The following is an 11,969-nucleotide window of genomic DNA, read 5'->3' on the forward strand; positions in this document are numbered from 1 at the left end:
CATAAAAGTAGCTGTTTTACTACAAAGGAATTTCAGAAATAGACTGGAAAGAGAAGCTGCTGAATTGCAACTCATTACCAAACTTAAAACCATGGAGAGACCTGGTCTGAACAAAGACATTGGATTCTTATCTCATTATACATGACTAAGCCATTTCTCACCTTCTCACCCCTTGCCTTTTCCTGTAAGACCTATTACAGTCGTTAAGAGTCGTCAACAGGCTCATCTCAGCTATCTGCCAATCTCCCATTCCCACCACCCTTCTGAGTAATACCCCTCCCCACCTTCTCACTATATAGAAGGATCTGGCAACTTCTGTTTCAGTGTATCTGAAGAAGTGTGCATGCACACGAAAGCTCATACCAAGAACTAACTTAGTTGGTCTTTAAGGCAAGGGGTGAGAAGGTGAGAAATGGCTTAGTCATGTATAATGAGGTGCTACTGGAAGGAATTTTTTTATTTTGACTATGGCAGACCAACACGGCTACCTATCTGTAACTAGTCTAATTGGTCAACGTCTAAACGATATCAAGCATCAGAACAACCTGGCCACTATAAGGAAATTCTGCCCTTGGTATGTCCAGTTTCCACCTCTCCATTTTGATTCTCTGGCTCCATATCTGCACAAGCTTATTATCCCAAAATACAGACATGCTTTTACACTTGCAAGACTGGATGCTTTGCCATCTGCGGTACTTGAGGGTCGATTCCAAAAGATCCCGCCTGAGAAACGTCTTTGCCCCTGTGGAGACGGTAGCACCGAAACAGCGGCACACGTCCTCCTGTCCTGTAGTCTCTACAAAGACCTGGGGAATGAGATCATCACCCCACTCGTACTAACCATCCCAGGGCGCTCAACCACTGCCACAATGTCCTTTCTTCTATCAGATCAAAATGAGCAGATAACAGCAAAGATTGCTAGGTTCATAGCAGGGGCAATCAGAATAAGGGCCACTAACTGACTGCTGATTCAGGACTTTAAATTGTGCTTTTATATCAAATTTCCTTTTCTGTGTATACTGTAGTTTTATCTCTTTCTCACTTGGGATCCCTTACAACTCTACAATTCGATGATTCTAAGTTGGCTGGCCATCACTGGTTCCAGTGGGAGGAAGTTCCATAGTTTAACTAGGCCCTGTCCTGAATCTTCCAACATTCAGCTTCATTGGATGGGTTCTAGAGCTATGAGAGAGGGAGAGAAACAATTTTTTCTGTACACTTTTTTCCATATGATGATGATTTTATAAACTTATTTTATGTTACCTTTTCTCCAAACTAAAAGATCTCAAATGCTCCTAGAAGTACAGTAGTACCTCGGGTTAAGAACTTTATTCATTCTGGAGGTCCGTTCTTAACCTGAAACTGTTCTTAACCTGAAGACCACTTTAGATAATGGGGCCTCCTGCTGCTGCCACACCGCCGGATTACAATTTCTGCTCTCATCCTGAAGCAAAGTTCTTAACCTGGGTTAGCACAGTCTGTAACCTGAAGCGTATGTAACCTGAAGCGTATGTAACCTGAGGTACGACTGTATAGTGTCCAGATCAAAGGAAATAATTGTTGTTGTTGTTGTTGTTTAGTCGTGTCCGACTCTTCGTGACCCCATGGACCAGAGCATGCCAGGCACTCCTGTCTTCCACTGCCTCCCACAGTTTGGTCAAACTCATGCTGGTAGCTTCGAGAACACTGTCCAACCATCTTGTCCTCTGTCGTCCCCTTCTCCTTGTGCCCTCAATCTTTCCCAACATCAGGGTTTTTTCCAGGGAGTTTTCTCTTCTCATGAGGTGGCCAAAGTACTGGAGCCTCAGCTTCACGATCTGTCCTTCCAGTGAGCACTCAGGGCTGATTTCCTTAAGGATGGAGAGGTCTGATCTTCTTGCAGTCTATGGGACTCTCAAGAGTCTCCTCCAGCACCATAATTCAAAAGCATCAATTCTTCGGAAGTAATAGTAGTGCTCTATTCAGTCAGATCCCACCTGGAGTCCTATGTCTAGTTCTGGGCACCACAATTTAAGAAGGATGTTGACAAGCTGGAAGGTGTGCTGAGGAGAGCAACCAAGGTGATCAAGGGTCTGGAAAGCAAGCCTGATGAGGAACGCTCGAAGGAGCTGGGTATGTTTAGCCTGGAAAAGAGGAGACTGATAGGAGATAGGATAGTTACCTTCAAATATCTAAAGGGCTTCCACATGGAAGATGGAACAAGCTTGTTTTCTCCTGCTCTGGAGGGTAGGACTCAAGCCAATGGCTTTATTACAAGAAAGGTGTTCGGCAGTGAAATGGACACTCTTGGGAAGTTGTGGTGGACTCTCCTTCCTTGGAGGTTTTTAAGCTGAGGTTGGAAGGCCATCTGTCATGGATGCTTTAGATGAAATTCCTGCATAGCAGGGGGTTGGACTAGATGACCCTCAGGGTCCCCTTTCAACACTATGATCCTATGAATGTTCTTCAATAGTTCAAGAGCAGCCCCAGAAAAGATGTGGGTGGGGGATTAAAGAAATATATCACCAGAAAATTATTTTTGACTCAGTTTGTCAGGGAACAGCTGCTCACTGCCCCCATGTGGCAAACTCTACAATTCTATTATTATTGTCCCACTGCTATTTTTGTAAAACAACAACAAAACAACAACAACAATAATAATTTATTTGTACCCCGCCCCTCTGGCTGGGTTTCCCCAGCTACTCTGGGTGGCTTCCAACAAAGGTTAAAAATACATTAAAATGTCACACATTAAAAACTTCCCTGAACAGGGCTGCCTTCAGATGTCTTCTAAATGTCAGGTAGTTGTTTATCTCCTTGACATCTGAAGAAAAGATGGGTCCAAGCTGCTTGGTTTTGTATGTGTTCATCTCTTTTTCTCATTATGTCACATATACATACCATCTCTCCCCCCCCCCGTGATATGGAAACATAAATTTTATGGGCTGTGTGTGTTTAAACCCTGTATTATTATTCCCATTCTACTCTCTCCATTTTCGAACGGCAGTTGAAATTGCCACCTAAATATGTTCTTAAGCTGCTCAGAGGGCTTTGAAAATAGTGACCCAGAGGTTGAATACCATCAGCAACCAGGAATACATTGCCTTTTCATTACAAGAAGCATTTATGAAAGCAGACGAGGGAAGCAGAACCGGAGATCAGCAAGGAGGCTCTGTGATCTGCGAATAATAACACTCTTTTGTCCACCAGAGTTTGAAAAATCTTCAGCGGTGCCCCAGATCTCATGCTCTGGGTACAGAGTTAAAAATAAAGCCGCTTCTGGGTGAGTCGAATAGCCATGCCTTGTTCACACACATTTTATGAGGGATCCAAATGACCTCTCTTTCCTTGAGTAATCAGCCTCTTTTCTCAACAACCACCCCCTGTTTTCGCCCACCACAGAAAAATGCAACATTTTTAAGAAAGGAGCAGATTTATAGTAGAATCTCCACAGGTGATTCCTGTTTTTCTTTTTCTTTTTTAAAGTCTCCTCCTGCTGGTTTCAATCCAATTAATTGCTTCCTCTTTCCACAACTGCTACACTTCCCCCCCCCTTCTAATTTGATGAGTGTTTTTTAAATTATTCTGGCTGAAAAGAGGGAAGGGCAGATTTTGAAATTTTTAAAAGTACAGAAAACCAGGCCCATAGAATCATATAATCATAGAATTGTAGAGTTGGAAGGGACCTCCAAGGGCACAGCTGTCAACGTTTCCCCTTTTTTTTAAGGGAAATCCCCTTATTCTGAATAGGATTCCTCACAAGAAAAGGGAAAAGTTGACAGCTATGTCCAATGGTCATCTATTCCAACCCCCTGCATTGCAGAAATCTCAGCTAAAGCATCCATGACAAAGGGCCAGTCAACTTCTGCTTAAAAATCTCCAAGGAAGGAGAGTCCACCATATTTCGAGGGAGTCTGTCAAATGAAAAGTTACATAGAATATGGAACAATCCACTGTTCAATCAACTGGTAAGATCAAAATGTTAGTATAAAAACCAGGCACTCAGCTACATTAGTAAAAAAAACACCAGCATTTTGAATGTGTTATAAACATGCAACACTAGATGGCGTTTGCAATTTTCCATAGTGTCTTTTTCTTTTGTTATAAAGATTTAATTTCTGATTTTTTATAGTGGGTTTCCCCCCTGTGTGTAGATCCATCCCAGGACAGTTACAAAACTAATTTTATAGCTGCTTTCCGAACCTGGCTGGGTATGACTCTTCTTAAACACTAACTGCCTAACTGTCCTGAACCCCTGTCATACCTGGTGACAAGTCAGTATGTCAAGTCCAAAGTTCAAAGGCCGGGGGTCAATCCACACCAGCAAAGTCCAGAGGTCAGCTCTAAGACCCATGCCGAAAGCCAACACTCCTCCATGAGACATCCTTGTGTGCTTCTCCCGCTACAAAAAGAAAGAAAAAGTATGGAACAACCTCAGAAACTCAACCAACCTCCGATATGGGAAAAAACCCAACCCCAATTCTGGCCTTTCAGGATTTATCGTGAGACCCTAAGCCACCTACGCCCATGTATCCAATGTCTTCAACAAGCAGGAATCAAGTACAGTGGTACCTTAGGTTAAGAACTTAATTTGTTCTGGAGGTCCGTGCTTAACCTGAAACTGTTCTTAACCTGAGGTACCACTTTAGCTAATGGGGCCTCCCGCTCTTGCCGTGCTGCCGCCTCGTGATTTCTGTTCTCATCCTGAAGCAAAGTTCTTAACCCGAGGTACTATTTCTGGGTTAGCGGAGTCTGTAAGCTGAAGCATCTGTAACCCGAGGTACCACTGTACTGATGGGGCTTCCCCCTTCACCTCTTTGTAACAACTGACACAACACAACACATGGCCATTGACATGCCTGAAACCCTGCAACGACTGGAGAACCTCAAACCGCCACATGTGGTGGGATTGCCCTAAAATCTAACCCTTCTGGACAGCAGTCCTACAAGAGATATGCAAAATAACTAAAAAGCTATTAGAACTCACCCCAGAACTGGCCCTAATGAACATCTTCCAAGATCCTAATGACCACTCACGTTATACAGAGCTTATAACCCACCTACTCTCAGCAGCCAGAAACCTCATAGCCCTGTTAGGATTTTTATCTATCCAAGCTGCTCCAGCAGTGGTACTGTTTTGTATATATCATGTGAGTGTCTGAGAGAGCGTGAAGCAGGAAGTCTGAGTACTATTGGAATTTAGTTTCACTTCTGTATGCGTCACAATTTTTGTACAGTGGTACCTCAGGTTACATACGCTTCAGGTTACATACGCTTCAGGTTACATATGTACTCTGCTAACCCAGAAATAGTGCTTCAGGTTAAGAACTTTGCTTCAAGATGAGAACAGAACTTGTGCTCCGGTGGCGCGGCGGCAGCGGGAGGCCCCATTAGCTAAAGTGGTGCTTCAGGTTAAGAACAGTTTCAGGTTAAGTAAGGACCTCTGGAATGAATTAAGTACTTAACCTGAGGTACCACTGTACTGGTGTTCAGAGGGCACAGATGTACTGATGGAGTCTCTGTATTATAAGACTGTAAATAAAGTAGTTTAGAATTACGATTGAGTCTTTCTTCTGCTGTGATATACCAGAAGACTAGCGTGCTCTTCTCAGGAGAGAAGGGTCGCTTAGTCTCTCTGGACTGAGAGAGAGAGGACCACCATGAGAGATGCTTCGAAGACGTGGGAGGTTGGCAGCCTTCCCAGGGTGTGTTTCTAACAAGCCCGACACTGGAGACACCTGTCAGGAGTAAACATGGACCGATGGTATCAAATTGTATGGGAAACGGCCTTACTAGAAAAGCTAACCAATACAGTGGTGCCCCGCAAGACGAATGCCTCGCAAGACGGAAAACCCACTAGACGAAAGGGTTTTCCGTTTTGGAGGTGCTTCGCAAAACGAATTTCCTATGGGCTTGCTTCGCAAGACGAAAATGTCTTGCGAGTTCCTGCGGGGTTTTTTCCCTCCCCCCCTTTTCCCCAAGCCGCTAAGCCGCTTATCAGCTGATCCTAAGCCGCTAAGACGCTTAACAGCTGATCCGTTAAGCCGCTTATCAGCTGATCCGCTAAGCCGCTAAACCGCTTATCAGGTGATCCGCTAAGCCCGCTAAGCCGCTAATAGCGCTAATCCGCTAAGCCGCTAATGGGCTTGCTTCGCAAGACGAAAAAACCGCAAGACGAAGAGACTCACGGAACGGATTCTTTTCGTCTTGCGAGGCACCACTGTAAACTGAAACTGACATGGGAACAAATAGAAGAGGACACCAGTATGGCTCCCGTTTATCACATACACAGCCCAACAAGAAGAATCCACTGATAGCATACGAATCATTCTGGCTTTCCTGATCCAACAAGCCCTCACCCCTTCACAAATGCAAACAAACCCCACTGCAGCAAACCACAGCCAACCAACAACACCCTGCCCCACAAGACCTCTCACTACCAAGGAAATGTGATAAACTACATTAGAATAGTATTAGAACTACATTAGAATAGTAACTATATTAGAATACATTGGAATAGTAAACTACATTAGAATAGTAAACTACATTAGAATAGTAAATAGAATAAATAGTAATAGAAAGAGAACCTATCCAGTTGACGCTGACCCCAAACCCCACATGTACACTATATAAACACCCCACCTCTCCTCTCCCCCAACCTTATACTGTACTCAACACTAATGCCTCACACCAAATGTAACTGATTTGTAAGAGACTGTACAACCCGAAAAAAGAGACAAGGTTTGGTTTACTTTCATAAACCAAGAAAATCTTTAAATCAAACAAACAATGAAAGAAATAGAATAATTGGTTGTGTAGTTCTTCATGTTCCAGACTGTAGCTGCAAAGTCAGTAGAGCCTGAGAATCAGGTTTGTGGGTTCGAGAAATAGTACCTCGGGTTAAGAACTTTGCTTCAGGATGAGAACAGAAATCGTGCTCCGGCGGTGCGGCAGTGGTGCTTCAGGTTAAGAACAGTTTCAGGTTAAGAACGGACCTCTGGAACGAATTAAGTTCTTAACCCGAGGTAACACTGTATGTCAACCTGTGACAAATACAGTTCTATCAAATGTGAGAATTTTTTTGGCGTTCCACATGGTGGCAGCAAAGCCCATAGTAATGGGACTGCAGCAGCTTCAAGCAGAAAGGAGAGCGAGAGAGGGAGGGAGAATAAAAAATGGAAAACTAGAAAATGTTTGTGGAATCATGACATTCCAACCCAACCAACAGCATGATGTCTGACCTAAAGGTCCCAGTATCAGATACACCTAAAGGTGTATCTGAAGAAGTGTGCATGCACACGAAAGCTCATACCAAGAACTAACTTAGTTGGTCTTTAAGGTGCTACTGGAAGGAATTTTTTTATTTTGACTATGGCAGATCAACACGGCTACCTATCTGTAACTAAAGGTCCCAGGTTATTGCTGATTTTTTTGAAAAAATTGTAAACTGCCAGAAACAAATATGAAGGATGATATAAAATGCCTAAAAAAAGAAGTTCAAAGACATTTTGATCTAAGTAATGGGCTTTTATTTATTTCCTCAGACTTTTAAAGAAGAACAATCTGAGTGAGAGACTGCTGGTGTGCTTCTACCGAGGCTCCATAGAGAGCATTCTTACATACTGTATTTGTGCTTGGTTCTCCGGTTGTACAGCTAGGGAGAGGAAGGTGCTCCAGAAGGTCATAACCACAGCCCAAAGGATTATTGGTCATCCTCTCCCATCTTTGGAAGAACTGTACGGTTCCCGTTGTCTTAGGAAAGCAAATAACATCCTGCATGATTCATCTCACCCGGGACACGGTCTGTTTGCACTACTGCCTTCTGGCAGGAGATATAGAAACATCAAGTCAAAGACAAATAGACTGAAAAACAGTTTCTATCCAAGAGCTGTGGCCTTTTTGAATGCTGTAACTCGATAGTGTGACCTGGGAGTTTGATGGGTGTGGTGTGGGTGTGGCTGGAATGTGGTTTGTTTGGTTGTTGTTGTTTTGCTTTTGATGTTTTAAGGGATGGCATCCAATTTCGTTGCACTTTGTACAATGTTGCACTTGTGTAATGACAATAAAGAATCTATTCTATTCTATTCTATTCTATTATTTTAAAAGAGATCATGGGAGTGCCAAAATATGAAAATGGTATATGGGCACTGGTGATTTCATTTTGAGGAAGGCTTTTGAGCTAAGAGAGGTTTTTCAGTTCTTATTGAATTGTTTCAATTGCTGGAAGGAAGCTGTGCTGCTTTTAATGGCCTCTTCTGTTATTTCCCCCCCTTTCCTGCTCTTTGGCATGGTTTGCTATTGTAATATTACAACTGTATTAATTGTGTTCCTGTCTTGTCTTTTGTGCCCACTCATCTCCCCTTTGAAGATGCGGAATGATGCTCAGGTGTTGGTTGCAGGACAGAAACAGGTATATACAATTCTTGTGCCTTATATGTCTAAAGATACATAAGCCCAGCAAACAACACTTACGATGGGTAGATTGAACTAATTGATATATCCTGAATCAATATAAGGCGATCTCCACAATCATCAATGGCATGCTGACGCAGTGTGATTGGACAGCGACATTTCACAATGTGCAGGGAAACAGGTTACAAAATGGGGCTTGCAACACAATGTTGCAGTGTGGAGCGATTAAGTTCAGGGCTCTAGCAAGGGAGCCATTCCCTCTTTCCCTCTGTTTTCCCTTAGCAGTTATGCCCACTGATCACGCTGCTCAGTCCTCATTCCAGTGTGGTATTTATTTATTTTTGGCTGGGGGTGTGGCCCCCTTAGGTCTCTCTCAATTTTATTTTATTTTTTGGTATTTCTTCAAACTTTGGGGTTCTCTGTTTTCTAAGTAAACAGGTGAAATAAAAGATTTAAGGTCATATCTATCTATCTATCTATCTATCTATCTATCTATCTATCTATCTATCTATCTATCATCTATCTGTCTAAATGTTCATAAATGTACCAACCAAGCACATACACAGATGTGTGGACCACATGTCTGGAGCAGCACAGGAGGACCGCCCTGAAACCATTTTCTTTTATATATATATATATAATTTTTTTATTGGTTTTACAACATTTTTTAAACAATACAAACAAATAAAAAGACAAACAAACATGTATAGTTTCATAGCCTTTTTTGCATAACCCTCATTTCTCGGACTCCCCCATACCTCCCCTTTCTGCATCCCAATTTACTGAATTATTTCAGCAGCTTCTAAGCAATTTTTATCAAATATATGTCCTCTTAGTCCTTTCTTTGACTTAATCTTATGTCACTGTATCCCTTTTTGTCTCAACACCTCGGCATTTTAACATTCATCAATTTTATAATAGTTCTTAAGGTAAATTTTGAATTTCTTCCAGTCCTCTTCCGCCGTCTCTTTCCTCTGATCACGGATTCTGCCAGTCATCTCAGCCAGTGTCATATAGTCCAGCCCTGAAACCATTTTCACTCCCAAACTGACCAAATGTTTTCTCTACAAGGAGGGAGGAGGTGGGGGAGCCTTCCCATTGTCTTTTTGTTCACAAATCCTGTCTTAAGGGTATGTCTGTGTATGAATAGGGTGAGCCTGTGACCTGGCTCAGGAACTAAGTAGTTATCATTACAGAAGACTGGCCAGGCTCCCTAGGGTATCCAACCAAGTAAACATTAACAGGTAACCTGCCAGACAGGAGGTAAACAAAGCACTCAGATTTCTGTTGTAGACCGCCCTTTCTGTGATGTAGGTATGATGTGTCTGGGGGGTGGTCTTGGGCTCCAGGACTGGCAATTTAAAATGTCTATATAAGGGTGGGCACACCTTTGTTCTGGGTCCTCCTCCTTTCCTGCGTGTGAGGGGAGCACCCCGTTGCAACAGTTCAATAAAGATCAGGCTTACTAGCTGCTTTGCTTCTCAATAATTCTCTGGTTAGCCTCTGTCATTTTCTCCGACCGATGGGGAACCTAACTTCATGGAAAGCTCCACTGAATGTATAGAGGCTTACTTCTGAGCAAAGATCTGTAGGATCGGGCTGTAAGTTCAAAAGCGTGACAGCAGAACTGGCTTAAAAGTATGGAAAAAAGGATGCATCAAAAGTCGAGGTATCATCCCCGCCCCCTTGGAACAACTCAAAAAGTCCTTCACACTGGAAGAGAGCAATTTCAGATCAAGATAATTGCAGGTTAAATGCAAGATATTTACCAGCTGGAGTTTGGCATCTGCCAGGTTTATAAAAATGACATGCACATCTTGTTAATTATGTGCAACTAAGAGAGCAAATTAGTGGAGGCCCTGGGGCTTGCAATGTCTTCCCAGCATAGCGCTCTTGATGTTGAATGAGGCTGCCCACACTGTGATTTAGATCTGGATTCACATTTAGTCACACAGGATCTGCTTGGCTTGTCATCTGTGCCATATTGCTGGCTTCTTTGCACCGTAGAAGCAGCCAACTCCAAAGAACAGTTGCTGATGCACTCCCTCCAACAACTCAGGCTTCCTGAGGGAGAGGGAGAAGAGAAGGAGATGCAAAATGACAGTAGAGAGCAAAAAATCACACCATTCAAGTGGGAGTTGTTCTTTATCAGCAAGAACATGACCTGTACCGACTTGGCAGAGTATCAGGCCGCTAGGTCTTGCCCTGTGGATCAGTTGCCAGACTGAAAGTCCCTGCCTCCCTAGGGTTTCCCCCAAGCAATTGGAGACTGTGCCTACATGAAGCCAACATCTACTCTGCCCTGTTCATGACTCTTTTGGTTCTGGGAGACCAGAGGGAAGGGGAGCTTGTGGCAGCAAGAGGGAGAGACACCCATGGATCTTTAAAAAGAATCTTAAAGAACCTTTAAAAAACAAACAAACCTAGACTTGGGGAGAGAGAAATCCTGAAGAAATACTTCTAGGATCGGAAAAATCTGTCAGTTTTGGTTTCTCCCAGTTTCTCCTGTTCCCAGTCTTAAATTTAGCTCTCCACATTTCCACAGCAATTTGCCGTTTCTTAAAAAAAAAATCCTCTGGAAGATTCCTCCCAGGAGATGTCAAGGCAATAAACAACTATTTTACTTTTAAAAGACAACTGAAGGTTTAGGGATGTTTTTAATGTCTGATGCTGTATTGTTTTTAATATTCAGTTGGAAGCTGCCAAGAGTGGCTGGGGAAACCCAGCCAGATGGGCGGGGTATAAATAATAATATATTATTATTATTATTATTATTATTATTATTATTATTATTATTATTATTATTTCTCATTTCATGTGTTTCTCCTAATCTACACATTTTCCCTAATATACGTATCCTGAAAGCAATTCCCCCCTGATAACAATGCATTTTTGGACGTTATTTTCACCAATGTATGCAGCTCCATGCATGATTTTGCCTGGTGTATGCATTTTTGCACACATTGTTTGGGGAAGTGCATTTCGAAATTCAGGGATGTGTGAATGTTGAAGGATTTCGGTATTCTTGTGTTGATTTGAGAAGTGTGAATTAGGTAGTTTCTCATTAAAATGCAAAGAAAAATCAAAATTCTTCTCCGTCCTTTTAAGAAGAAACAACCCCACTCATCTCATTATAGAGGTCTGCCTCTGAACACCAAAATCGGGGGGGGGGGACAACCCCCCCCCACCAGAGACTTGTTGCCTTCATGTGTTCCTTGTGAGCACCCCCAAAGCAGCTCCTAATCCCAACCCCATTCATCACCTGCCTTTTTGTGGCATTGTTTTTTCCCCTGAAGAAAATGGGGGAATATCGATGTACTGTAATAAAGAAATTAAAAGGCTCAAGAACTGAAACCTGCTGTCCTTGTTTGTTTCAAATCGCCTCATCTCTGCTTCCCCCTCTTTAACTGTTAATTGTTTGTACCAGGAACTCAGTTCCAGTTTCCTGGAAAATTAGAGATTTTTGTAGTTTTAACATCTGACAAATGTTTAAAAACAGTGCAGGCCCACAGACCCAATAAAAACCCTGCCCAGTGTATAATTTTCTTGCCAAACCAGAAAATCACATCTCAGCTCCC

Source organism: Podarcis bocagei, assembly GCF_964188305.1.
Source record: "Podarcis bocagei genome assembly, chromosome: 6".
Classification (NCBI taxonomy): Eukaryota; Metazoa; Chordata; class Lepidosauria; order Squamata; family Lacertidae; genus Podarcis; species Podarcis bocagei.